The 12,509-nt window shown below is 42.5% G+C and overlaps 1 protein-coding gene across 3 annotated transcripts in view; it reads left to right on the plus strand.

Moving 5' to 3' along the window:
• RFTN1 (raftlin, lipid raft linker 1) overlaps positions 1 to 12,509 on the plus strand; it is a 330,337-nt gene that overhangs the window by 31,474 nt on the left and 286,354 nt on the right. The window lies entirely within an intron of this gene.

Raw genomic sequence — 12,509 nt, forward strand, 5'->3', positions numbered from 1 at the left:
GAGTACTGACAGAACTGAAAAATGAACTTGCAGAACTATTGTTGGTGATTTGTAAATTATCTTTCAAATCCAGCATGGTACCAGGTAGCCAACATAAAGCCGATTTTTAAAATGGGTTCCGGAGGCAATCTGTCGATGCCAGGCAAAATGGTAGAGACTATTATACAAAAAAAATGACAGAGCATCTACATAAATATGGAATAATGAGACGGAGACAATATGGGTTTGGTCAAGGGAAATCTTGCTTCATCAATCTACTACATTTCTTTGAAGGAGTGAATGAACTTGTGGATAAAGGTGAGCTGGTCGATATTATTTACCGTATATACTTGAATATAAATTGAGATTTTTGGGTCAAAAACATGGCCCCAAAATGGGATTCTTGGATTATATTTGAGCCTCCTTTGGATGATGATGCTTTTTTTCCTCCCCTCCCTACCCGATGACCAACAATGCTATTTTCCACCCCTCCAGATGCCCAGCACAGCTACCCTCCACCCTCTTCCCGATGACCAGCACTGCTATCCCCACTGATGACCAATGCTATGTCCTTCCCCCCCCCCGATGACCAGCACTTCTATCATCGTCGTCCCCAATGACCGGCACGCCTATCCTCCACTACCCGCTCCCCCTTGCCCCAGACTGACATCACACTTACAGTCTTGATGCTCAGGAAGCCAATGCTGAGGCTCTGTGTTGGGCTGTAGGGCCTTGAGCATCTATGCATGCTCAAGGCCTGTTGGCTCCTGCCTTCTCTGGGATTCTTGAAGGGAGTCCAGCAAGCTGTGAGCATGCACAGATGTTCAAGGTCCTTCAGTCCAGCACAGAGCATCGGTGTCGGCTTCCGGAGCATCAGGACTGTAAGTAGAATGCCAGTTGGGGCAGGGAGGAGCGGGTAGTGGAGAGTAGGAGGGTGCCTAAAATGGTGGCCACCTCTGTACTTTTCTTTGCCGCGGTCCACCCCCCTCTGAAGCAACTTCCTGTTTTCGCTTGGGTGAACTGCAGCAAAGGAACGGTGCAGGGGAGGCTGTGGGCAGCAAGAGGAAGGAGATGGTGGCACATGGATGGAGGGCAGGGAAAGAGAGGGATGAGATAGGACACATGGATGGAGGGAAGTGGAGAAGGAGGGAAGAGATGGTGAAAATGGATGGTGGGAAGGGGAAGAGATGGTGCATATGGACAGAGGGAAGGGGAAGAGATGAGGCACATGGATGGGGGGAAGAGGAAGAGAGGGAAAGATAGATTTGAGATGGAGGCAGAAAAATGGAAGAAAACTGAATATGAAAATCAGTGCCAAAGAAAGATGTAGTGCAAAAAGTGAAGGAGAGGAAAGAAAGAAACAGCAAATGCATAAGGAGACCTTGGAAACAGAGTTAAGAGAGACCTTGGAAACACAGTTAAGAGCATAGATGGAACAAGAAGACCAGAAAAATAAAATTGCCAGATAACAAAGTTAGGAAAATGGTTTTTATTTTCATTCAATTTAGTGATTAAAATATGTCAACTTTGAAAATTTACATCTGGTGTTTTCATATTTTGGACTGTTCAGGAAGACATGCATTTCTTTCTATTTCTCTTGTGGTGTACCGTTTGCAGAGTCTGGCATGTTAGGGTTTCGTTTGTGTGCAATAATAGTACTTTTAGTTATTTTAATGTAAAAAGGGTTTTTTTTTCTATTTTCTGCATGTATGACTGAGGCCAGGTGTTCCAGTGAGGATGACAAATAACACATACCCAATTTTCTAACCTCAATTTATATTCGAGTCAACCTTTTTTTCTCCTTTTTTAGGGGAAAAGGGTTACCTTGGTTTATATTTAGATCGGTTTATATTTGAGTATATATAATATCTGGATTTTCAAATGGCATTTGACAAAGTACCTCATGAAAGACTTTTGAGGAAATTACAAAGTCACAGGATAGGAGGTAATTTCCTATTATAGATTAAGAGCTGGTTAAAAGATAGAAAGAATAGAGTAGGTTTAAATCAGTGGTCTCAAACTCAAACCCTTTGCAGAGCCACATTTTGGATATGTAGGTACTTGGAGGGCCTCAGAAAAATAGTTAATGTCTTATTAAAGAAATGGCAATTTTGCATGAGGTAAAACTTTTTATAGTTTATAAATCTTTCCTTTTGGCTAAGTCTTAATAATAATATTGTAATTTATAGCTAAAGAGACATATGATTAAGAAACTGTTTTATTTTACTTTTGTGATTATGATGAACATACCAAGGGCCTCAAAATAGTACCTTGCGGGCCGCATGTGGTTCCCGGGCCGCAAGTTTGAGACCACTAGTTTAAATGATCACTATTCTCAAAGGAGAAGGGTAAATAGTGGGTTCAATACTCCAAACACCTAGGGGATATATTCACTTGTTCCCTAATTAAAAGGGATTAACTTTCAATATAGTGTTATACTATCATGCATTCAGCTCAAAGGATATCATAAGGAAACAAGGAAAGAGCCTCAGACTCCCAGCCTTTTCAGCATACAGTTAAGTGCCGATACGCAGCCTTATTACCCTGATGCAGCATAGCGAAACGCTGGCAGGCCATCGTTGGCTTTTGGGCTTAACAGAACTGCTGTTTTTGAACAAGAGTGTGGAATGCTGATGATACCTTGAACTGCAAGGGAAAGAGATGTGTTGTAGCTATAGGCTTTGTGCATATTTTATGCTAGCACTCATCCGATTTCATTTCTAACACACTAGCGGGAAGTGATTTTATGGTCACTCCCGAGTACCTCTGTTAGGCCCCCTCCAGCTTAAGAAAGTAAGTCTGGAATGTAGTGTTTAGTTCTGAGAGAGTTTTTTTTAATATAAAAACTTATTTAAAATGATTTATTACTAAATTAAAAATTATAAAATTAATTATTTGATTATGAAATTATAAAATTGATAGGGAGTTATAAAATTAACAAAGAAGCATAGGGAGGAGGAGGTTTATGAGCCAATGAGGTAGCTACAGTCTGCTTGAAAGCTAATGAGCAGTGGCAGGTTAGGAGTCTGAGGCTCTTTTCTCCTTTCCATATGGTATCCGTTGAGCTGAATATATTATGATAGCATAATACTATATTGAAAGTTAATTCCTTTTAATTAGGGAACAAGTGAATATATTTCCTAGGTGTTTAGAGAATTGAATTGTTGTTTTCCTTGGAGTTGTGTGATTGTGGAGTGTTTCACTTGGTAAATAGTGGGGTTGAATCTATCGATTTAGAGCAGCCACCTCCAATACATTGTACATTCAAGGTTCAGCGTCCTCACTTCTTGACTGCTAGATCTGCTGAGGAAAGAGCGCCCACTGTGAACCCTTGAAAAAGCCCTGTTTGGGCGAAACAGGTCCCGTCGGGGACATGCTAGTATCTCTGCTGTATGGAAGAAAAATAAATGATTGAATTATCCTATATATTTGGTTTGTCTTACTTTTGATATGGTTTGAAGAGGACTGTTTACCTGAACCTTGAATGTACAATGTATTGGAGGTGGCTGCTCTAAATCGATAGATTCAGCCATACATCTCTTTCTCTAACGCTGCTTTTTAAAATATTTATCAATAACCTAGAGATAATTAAATTTGCTGATGACACAAAGTTAGTCAAAGTTATTAAATAGCGAGAGGATTGTGAAAAATTGCAAGAGGACCTTGGGAGATTGAGCATCAAAATGGTAGATGACGTTTAATGTGAACAAGTGCAAAGTGAAGCATGTAGGAAAGAAGAACCCGAACTATAGCTATGTGACACAGGGTTCCATGTTAGGAGTCACTGCCCAGGAAAAGGATCTGCCATTTTTGAAGATATGTTGAAAAGGATCTGCCATTTTTGAAGATATGTTGAAACCTTCAGCTCAATGTGCTGTGGCTGCTAAGAAAGCAAACAGAATGTTAGGAATTATCAAGAAAGAAATGAAAAACAAAGATGAAAATGTTTTAATGCCTTTATATCGCTCTATGATAGTGGTCTTCATTGCAAGTCCCGCGAGCCAATGGTAGCCCTCTGAGAGCTCTGTGATGGCCTGTAGAGCCAGTGCAGAATATCATCCCCACCATAAGAATCTGAACTATTTGTTTCCAGTGCTCCAGTTCTGCACTCCTCGAGCTGTAGGCAGTGTGAATGAAGTAAACATGCTGCCTTTGGTGACCCCGGAAGTTTTCCCTTTGCAACAGCTTTCTGCCAAGTAGACGGGAAGTTGTAGCAGAGGGAAAGCTTCCGGGGCCGCCAAAAACAGCGTGTATACTTCTGTCACGCTGTCTGTGGCCCAAAAAATGTAGGACTGCAGCGCTGCAAACAAAAAGTGCTGGGTCCCAACAAGGGAAGGAGGTGGAAGGAGGGAAAGGGGAAGAAGATGGCAGACCTCTGTGGGAAGAAAGATGGGGAAGAAAGGGGAAGAGCAAAGAGAGGGAGGAAATGGATGGAGAGGCATGGAAGACATGGAAAAGCAGACATCGAGAAGGAAGCAGAAAAATGGAAGAAATTTGAATGTTAAAAGTCAATGCCAAGGATGGATGCAGGGCAGAAAGTGAAGGAGAGAAAAACAGCAAATGGATAAGAAAGGCCTGGAAATAGTTAAGAGCACAGACTGAAGGAAGTGAAGCCAGAGCCTGGGAAAAGATGATTAGAAAAATAAAATCACTGGTCAATAAAGGTAGAGTTGAATACCATATTTCCCCGCATATAGGCCTCCCTTCTGCATAGGCCGCACCCATGTATAGGCCTCAGAAAAGGGCGACCTATGTTTAAAAAACGGAAGATAAACCGCCCCATGGTATTAGCCAAGGCTTATCTTCTGGTACCTCCCCTGCCTTTTTCAATCATCTCCCCCGGTACCTCCTTCACCCCCCGGTACCTCCTTTAAAACCCCTTCGCTAGATGGCGCACAAATAGAATCTCCAGCTGTGCAGGGCAGCCATGATCTCTTCGGCATCTGGCCTGTCCCTGCACCGCCTGCTGAATGGCCAACATCGGCTCTCGTGGGACTCGCGAGAACTGACATCAGCCACTTAGCGAGTGTTGTGGGGGCACGCCGGATGCCAAAGAGATCACGGCTGCCCTGCACAGCTGGAGAATAGAGCCATGCACCGTCCAGTGAGGGGGCTACAAAAAAGATACCGGGGGTGGGGGGATGTTTTAAAATTGATACATAGGCCGCCCCATTTAACTAGGCCATGCCCCATACACGGGTTTGTAAAACCCATGTATAGGCCGCGGCCTATATATGGGGAAATATGGTAAGCAGCTGTGAATCTCATGATAGCTTTTACTAAAAATACTAGGACTAGGGGGCATGCAATGAAGCTACTAAGTAGTAGATTTAAAACAAACTGGAGAAAATATTTCTTAACTCAACGTGTAATTAAACTCTGGAATTTGTTTCTGGAGAATGTGGTGAAAGCAGTTAGCTTAGCAGCGTTTAAAAAAAGGTGGGGAAAAACATCATTTCTTCCCAGGATAAGCAGCATAGAATCTGTTTTACTCCTTGGGTCTTGCCAGGTACTTGTGACCTATTGGAAACATGATACTAGGCTTGATGGATCTTTGGTCTCTCCCAGTATGGCAACTCTTATGTTCTCATGCAAGTTAAGCGGGTACTTACAGAATAGTGCATAGATGGAAATTTGGCTATTATTCATGTGTGTTCACATGTATGTACATAAATAGAATTATTCCAATCCTTAATTCACATATTAATTAAACTGGGTTCCATCCCCATCTTTGCACTGGTGGCTCTGATCATTAACATTTGTGAGGCTCTAAAGCAGTGTCTCTCAAACTGTGTGCCAAGGCACAGTGGTGTACCTCATAGAGATTCCAAGTGTGCCATGAAAGATTACAGAATTTTACTTTATTTTTAAAAATTTCCTTCATAAGTATGCACTAGAATGACAGGGTTGCCACAGACAGGTGTTGGTACACATATATCTGGGCATTGTTCTATTTATAATCTTCCAGCTTTCTCGCTGCATAAAATATTTATTCTTTTATCCTTCAATTGGCTAAGCATAGTATGACATCCTAAGGCGTATTGCTGGCAGGTCGTCCCAACATTCTATGCACCCTCTCAATGACAATCTCAGGGGGTGGCTCATCCCCCTCCTCGGGCACACCTCAAGAAATCTACAAATATCCTTCATAGTTGACAGCACATTCTAATAAGCCTCTTCCTTTGGCAGCTCTCTCAACTGTAAATTGCATCGCCTTGAGCGATTCTCTAAGTCTTTCAACTTGTCCCACAGCGCCTGCTCTGATCTGCGGAGGGATGTCAATTCCTGCTGAGTATCTAACAGCTCCTCTGTCACTTCATCAAGGCGAGACTCTACATCGTCTTGGCATGTATTTGTAGCTATATCAGCCACCTCGCTCCAGATGTCTACCACCGCTTGCTTGAAGTCAGCTCGGAGAGATTATCTCTCCATTTTTACCACTGCCAGCAACTGCTCCACTATGCTCTCGGGCGGGATTGCACCCGAATTGCCTTGTGTTCCTTTCTGCCGCCCTCCTCCAGGCTCAGTGTCTCAGCATGCTCAGATGTGCCACCACCATTTTGGATGCTCCTGGTGGTCTCACGGCTTTCTCCGGCAGCGCTCCAGATTAGCGCTGGAATAGTGGCATGTTTCCAACCACCTTCGGGTGATCATGCTTTCTGCCACTGCTTTGGGGTGTGGGCCGATTCTAAAAGCAGTCCTGTTGGGCTTAACAGCTAATTTTACACGGCCCCAATGAAGCCATATTGGTAATGTCACTTCCTCCTTGCCAAGGAGTCTTTAATAGCTCATTGCGGTTTCAAGCACCAACAATCCATGTCAGGTATGACAAAGACACTGTGCAGCAGTGTTTGGAGTACCACTACATAATAGTACTAAGACTCCCATAGTGGGATTTCCTGAATTTCTTTTTATAGCTGTGCCTGGTTTGACTAATCTGCAATATTCCTGAGAGAGAAGAGGTGTTGGTAACTTCAGCAACGAGATGCAAATCTGTGAGTGAGTGTTAATGTCTTCTAAGATGGCTGCTCTGTCTCCAAGCCCTAATCCCCCTCCTGGAAACTTTGTTCTGTGTGGTTCATTTTACTGATATTAACCACTTGGTATCCTAGGAATGACAAAGTAAAGAATGAAACTGTATTAGTTTTCCACAGACTTGATGTACTACTGTCTGTGAGGGACATGTTCCTTGTTAATTTATAAAGATGGTCATAACAGAATGAGATTACAGGAAAATTTGGAATGGAAATGAGATTTACTTTTTTGAGTCTGATATACAGTACAGTAAAACCTTGGTTTGCGAGCATAATAGGTTTCAGATGCATGCTTGTAATCCAAAGCACTCGTATATCAAAGCAAATTTCCCCATAGGAAATAATGGAAACTCAGACGATTCGTTCCACAACCCAAAAACTTTAATACAAAACACTGTATGTGATTGTATTGCAAGACCTCGCTTGTTTAGAACAGTCACTACACTCCTGCAGCGTCAGAGAGAGAAGAGCCATCGGCTCATTTGTGATGTGTGTATACTGTATGTACTTGTATTGCAAGACATTGCTTGTATATCAAGTTAAAATTTAATCAAATGTTTTGCTTGTATTGCAAAACACTTGCAAACCAAGTTACTTGCAATCCAAGGTTTTACTGTATTTGGGAGCCATCTATAACTTCTGTAGTACAATCTCTATGACATCATTATAAAATATAGCACTGTTTTTCTTTCTCTTCCATTGAATCCAGTAGTGCAGGGATGTGTACACGATTTTGAAAATAAAGTTGTGCTCTGTAATCTGAACTGATGGAAAGCTGCTCATAAAAAACCTGGAGAAAAACTGATACGATATGATCTCATGATCTATGAGAGCTACTTTTATCTGTCGGCATTTATTTTTATTTTTCTATGTACACGCTGGCTTTCCTGGAATTGCTCATTCATCAGCGGTAAAGTCTGACAGATAGCAAGTCAATTATGCATGTTAAAATGGATTAAATATTCATACTCTTGCTATATAAATGTGAATACAAGTTGAAAATATATTTTGAGTCGACTGTATGTGAATGCCAGAAGTCTACCCAAAAAGTTTGGAGAGTTAGTATATGGCATTATTTTTTATTTTTATTTATTCAATTTTGAATACCATTCTCCCAGGGGAGTTCAGAACGGTTTACATGAATTTATTCAAGTACTCAAGTATCAGGTAAAGGATCATGGATTTCAAATACTGCCTTTCTGTAGTAAAACCAAAGTGGCATACTATAAGCTCGTTATGAGCCACAAAACGCTAAATGTGATAGCAAGGAACACTGGCTACATTTAAATCAGCAGTGACAATTCTCCTGAAGAAGCTCTATACAGAGTGAAACGGAGACGCTCTATTGAGCACTTTAAAGAACACACAAGCACTTTCAAGCCAACACGAGCACTTTAAGGCTTTAGTTTAAGATTATACCATCAGCCACTCATAATTGTGGTCAAGAAAACAAAGCTAAGTGCAAAAATAAACTTAAAAGTGCATATTTATATTGTTTTAACACTGTCTGCTAATGTTAATACATTAGAAATTTGATATTCATAAGTAGAGTAATAAATATACTTAACATAAATTAATAAGGAAGGAGAACGTAAAGGGACCAATGATAGCTTGCATTAAGGCTATATTGACAAGACTAGTTCTAAAGTCATAAATAGCTGCAGGCACTTGAGGTATCCCTTCTCCAACACCACAGGATATATCAAAATGGTTGTTGAATGATGAATTCACAAGGAAGAATACTCTCAAGCATAGTCCATCCATTATTTGATGAGTAATTAGTCGGAGACTTTTATAAAGTAGGAGTTTGAGTATTATATTTATTATACGCAGGTACTTTCTCTGTCCCTAATAGACTCACAATCTAAGATTTTTATGCCTTGGGCAATGGCGGCAGTGGCGTAGTGAGAGTAGGAGGCGCCTGGGACGGTGGTACCCTCCTGCACTCCTCTCCACCCCTGTCCCTTCTTCTGTGCCAACCCCCCTCCCCCATTCCTTCGGCGTCACAGTCACCCCCTCCCTTTGCACCCCTTACCTCTTTAAATCTTTGCCAGCGTAAGCTGCTTCTCCAGCCTGCTGCTCATGCTGGCTTTCCCTCTGACATCACTTCCTGGCCCATGATCCGGAAGTGACTTCAGATAGAGATGGACCAATGTGAGCAGCAGGCTAGATTAGTTGCTTGTGCTGGGGAAGATTTTAAAGATGTACGGGGTACGAAGAAAGGAGGCCATGAGCATAGAGGGGCATAGAGGTGCCAGCACCCCTACCAAGATGTCGCCTGGGGTGGTCTGCCCCTCCCCCACCTCCCCTTTACTACACCACTGAATGGAGGGTTAGATGATTTGCCCAGAGTCGCAAGGAGCTGCAGTGAGAATCAAATCCAGTTCTCCAGGTTATCAGTTCAGTATATGAACTATCATGCTATGCCTCCATTGCAATCCGCTATAATAAAAGTCTTAGCACACATGCGCACTTCAATCTTCATGATCCCTGCATCCGTGATCCGTGCTTACGTGCCACACATGCGCAGTAGAGGGAGCCAGCGGCGGTTTCCCCATTGCCCTCCCTCCCTCGGCGACGCTGGCTCCTTCTACTGTGCATGCGGAGGCACCTTAAGCACGGACACACGGAGAAGGCTACCGTGGCGGCGACTCCCCCCCTCCTGCCCTCTCTCCGTCTAACAGGACCAAGGAGAGTACAAAAATAATGGAAGCAGACCAAGGTAGAGACATAGTGAGTCGCATCGACAGGATCATCGACAGTGTGGAAGAAGAAGATATGGCAGTGGTGATCCATGTGGGGATGAACAACGTGAGCAACAGGAACTACAACAGAGAAGTACTGAAGGACCAGTTCCGGATGCTAGGAAGGAAGCTGAAGACCAGAACGCAGAGGATAGCGTTCTCGGAGATCTTGCTGGTAACCAGGGCAGATGAGAAGAGTTTATAGCACGTTCATGACGTTCAACCGCTATCCTTGCTCCAGTGTCACTCGGTTTGTAGAGTGCGTACTACCTTGTATCTCACATGATTTTCCCATACAACTTTTAAGGCTCATAAGACTCCTGAGGCAGACCGGTTGGGCCGAAATATGTACATGTCAGGTCGTTGAGTCTTTGGATATATATACAAGATATTGAACCAATAAAGATATTTGCATTCATCAGATGAGTTGAAGGACACTTTTTTAGTGCTCACCATCCTGATTGGGACAATTCCACTTTGTCTTTTTTTGCATTTGAATCTGTGGTTTTGTTTCCCCTGTTTTTTGTTGGAAGAGCAAGCTATACAGGAAGGACAGACTCCACCTCAGCAGAGACAGAATGAGGCTACTTGCAAGCAACATCAAGAGAGAAGTTGAGAAGTTTTTAAACTAGGAAGAAGGGGAAAGCCGACAATCGACTGAGAGAGAGAGTCGATGGTTCGGGAACCGGTATACCCGGAAGATACCATGCAGGAAGATAGAGGGGAAGACTCACCAGAGGATATCGTGTAGGAAGATATAGGGGAAGGCCCACCGGATCACAAGCAAGACATAAGAGGGAAGGAAATGCAAGAAAGGAACGGGGTCGTAAACTCAAGTGTATGTACATGAACGCAAGGAGCCTAAGGAATAAGATGGGTGAATTAGAAGCTATGGCACAAAAAGATAACGTTGACATCATCGGCATCACAGAAACATGGTGGACTGAGGAAAACATATGGGACACTGTGCTACCAGGATACAAACTATGCCGCAGAGGCAGAGTGGCTCAAAAAGGTGGGAGCATTGCCATATATGTCAAAGAGGGAATTGAATCTACTGGAGAGAACACACCACAACTGACGAATAAGTTAGTTTCTATGGATCAAAATTCCAGGAACAAATGGACTGGAAATGAAGATTGGCATCTACTACCGACCCCCAGGGCAGTCCGAAGAAATTGATGGGGAAATGACAGACGAGATTAAGCGCAACTGTAAGGGAGGCAACGTAGTTATCATGGGTGACTTCAACTATCTAGGGATAGACTGGAACCTAGGTACCTCCGGCTGTGCTAGGAAGATCAAGTTCCTGGATACTGTAGGCAATTGCTTCCTGGAACAACTCATCAAGGAAAATACGAGAGGAAATACAATTCTAGACTTAATTCTAAATAGACTACGAGGATCGGCACAACATGTAGAAGTGGAAGGGACGCTGGGAAGCAGCGATCACAATATGATCTGCTACGACATAGGTGCAGGTGAGAAACATCAGTCCAAAACGACAGCCACAGCGCTGAACTTCCGAAAAGGGAATTACGAAGGGATGAGACTCATGGTGGGGAAGAAGATTAAGAAGAGGATAAGCACTGTAAAAACGCTAGAGCAAGCTCAAATCAATAGTGAGTAAACTCATGGAGAAGTTGAACAAGAACAGACTGGACACATTTCTAGATGATGAAAGATTGAGGGATCCCCACCAGCATGGCTTTACAAAGGGAAGGTCTTGTCAATCCAACCTAATAAGCTTCTTTGACTGGGTAACGAAAAAACTGGATGGGGGTCAGTTCCTGGATATCGTGTATTTAGTCTTTAGCAAGGCTTTTAATAGTGTTCCACACCGTAGGTTATTGAACAAATTGTACTCGTTGGGACTAGGAAAAACACTAACAGCATGGGTGCAAGACTGGCTTAGCGGCAGACTTCAACGAGTAATGGTGAACAGTATCCCCTCTAAAACATCAAGGGTGACCAGCGGAGTGCCACAGGGCTCGGTCCTAGGCCCAATGCTATTTAATATCTTTATTAGGGATCTAACTCAGGGACTTCGAGGCAAAATTATATTGTTTGCTGATGATGCTAAACTATGTAATGTTGTGAGCAAAACAACCGGATACAGCACTATGGAGAAGGACCTGCTTTTGTTGGAACAATGGTCCAGTACTTGGCAACTAAACTTTAATTCAGAAAGAACGGACTTGCTAGCACTCAGTAAGGATAAATGTAGCCCTCAGATACCTGTGCTGTGCAGTGATCAAAATAATCACACTGAAACAGCTATGTACAGGTTTGCACGTTGTCTTTCATCGGGCATATATGTAATTTTTTGAACTTTTTGATAATGCTTATAATTTAGTGTAAACAACAAACAAAAATTGTGATAAACTGTCACACTTATCTTTTGAGTGAAACACTTGTTTGTCAAGCTTGAACGGATGGCCCAATGGACCCGTTTCGCCAATTAAGGCTTCATCAGGGGTCTAGTTATTCAAGCTGTCATAATAAAAGAGAGAATATAACTTAAATAGTGTGGAAAATACATATAAAGGTTAAAACCAAGTATTCTTATTGCATAACGGTACTCACCATGTACAGCACGATCTGCCTTTGCAGATCTGAAAATGGCGTCGGCAAACTGCCGATTGTGCGCCTGCGTTATATTTTAAAATTGCAATGACATCATCCAAACAGCGTGATGCAATAAGAATACTTGGTTTTAACCTTTATATGTATTTTTCACACTATTTAAGTT

This window comes from Geotrypetes seraphini, chromosome 2 (assembly GCF_902459505.1).
Source record: "Geotrypetes seraphini chromosome 2, aGeoSer1.1, whole genome shotgun sequence".
In the NCBI taxonomy this organism is placed as follows: Eukaryota; Metazoa; Chordata; class Amphibia; order Gymnophiona; family Dermophiidae; genus Geotrypetes; species Geotrypetes seraphini.